Source organism: Anser anser (genome assembly GCF_964211835.1).
Source record: "Anser anser genome assembly, chromosome: 2".
Classification (NCBI taxonomy): domain Eukaryota; kingdom Metazoa; phylum Chordata; class Aves; order Anseriformes; family Anatidae; genus Anser; species Anser anser.
Genome location: NC_139721.1, coordinates 96,314,568 through 96,316,296, shown reverse-complemented (window position 1 = coordinate 96,316,296; position 1,729 = coordinate 96,314,568).

The window sequence follows — 1,729 nt, the reverse complement described above, 5'->3', positions numbered from 1 at the left end:
TGTTCCTGATACCACTACAAGGATGATCTCAATCATCTTTTGAAGACTGTGGCAATTGCTTATGGAGCAAATCTGTTCAGAAATAGTATCCAGGCTCATCAAATATGAGGGGACTGAGAACAGTCAGAAAAGACTGACTGAGGGCAATGAACAACTAGCAACACTTCTCAGATCATATTGAGGTCAACACTATTTAACATCTGCATTAATGACACAGCTGGAGGGATGCCAAATTAAGATGGGTGCCTAGTACACTCAAGGGCAAGGCCCAAAGGCATTAAAGGGGACTTGGACAGGCTGGAAAAATAGGCTGACAGGAACCTTATGAGGGACAGCAAAATCAAATGCAAATCCCTGCACCTGGGACTGAATAAACCCATGAGATAGTAAGGGCTGGGCACTGCCAGTCTAGCAAGCAAGATTTACAGGAAAGGATCAGGACGTACCTTGTACAAGAAGCTGAACATGAGCGCCCTGGCAGCCAATAAGGCCAACCACATTTTGGGTTGCATTACCAAGAGCACAGACAGGTTTTATCACTGTCTCCAACTACCTCATGAGAGGCAGCAGACAAAGATGGAGCCAGATGCTTCCCAGAGTTGCATAGTGACAGGACAAGAGGTGATGAATATAAGTTGCAGCATGGGAAATTCCACTTACATGATAGGAAAAAAAAATCACCATGAGGAAGGTCAAATCTTGGAACAAGTGCCCATAGGTGGTAGGTTCTGCATCCTTGGAGATATTAAAATCATTGGAACGGGCTCTAAGCAACCTGAGATGAGCTTGCCCTGTTTTGAGTGATGGGTTAAAACAGGCGACCTCCAGAAGCCCATACCCTGTACTACCCTAGTACTCTGCAATTAGATCAGTCTTTAAGGGCCATGGAGAAAACCTACATTTCTGGGGACAATGCAAACTTTACTCATCTAAGAGTTAAAGCTGCAGGGCTATTTAATGCTCCATATAAGCAGCTTCTTAAAAACTTGCAGCTGTTTTTGGCTTGAAGTAACAGGGAGGTACTGGATTTCACAAGTTAATGTGACAAGTTTGGTTCTGTAAACCCTCCTGATTGTTACTGAAGGGAAAATACCCCCTACAGGTTAAAGCACAAGGCACAGCTTTAGGAGATATGTAGTCTAATCCTGATTCAGTAGCAGACTTGCTATGTGACTCTGAAGAAATCATCCGAACTCTTTTATACCTTACCTTCACAACATATAATATAGGACTAGTAGGGTATTGCACATTATTCTGTACTTTTAATTTTATGAAAGGCATTACTAAATCCTTTTTAAATGGAACTGGTTTTAAGTTTTAAACTGCAGATCACTAAAATCTTACAAGAATATTTTATAAGCTCAAACAGTAATTGGAGCAATAGTTTCCTTATTAAGCACTAAAAAGAGCACTTAGACATTGCTAGGGATAGAATTATATTTTCCTACACTATTGCTTTTTATCTTGGAGAATCTTGACAAAGGGATAAAACAGAACATTTAATGAGCTTTTGGGTTTAAATGTCCCCAAGTATATCCCCTTAATTTGGAAGAAAGTGAACACCTTTACTCCGAACACTTTTATTATTCATATTGAAACTCCTGGGAATGTACCTTCAAGTTTTTGAAGAGAGATGAGTTTGTCCTGCTACTTCCTGCATAGTCAGGTACTGCAGATATCCTGCCGCAACACTGATAGTGAACAATGTTTAGAAATTAAAGGGGGCAAA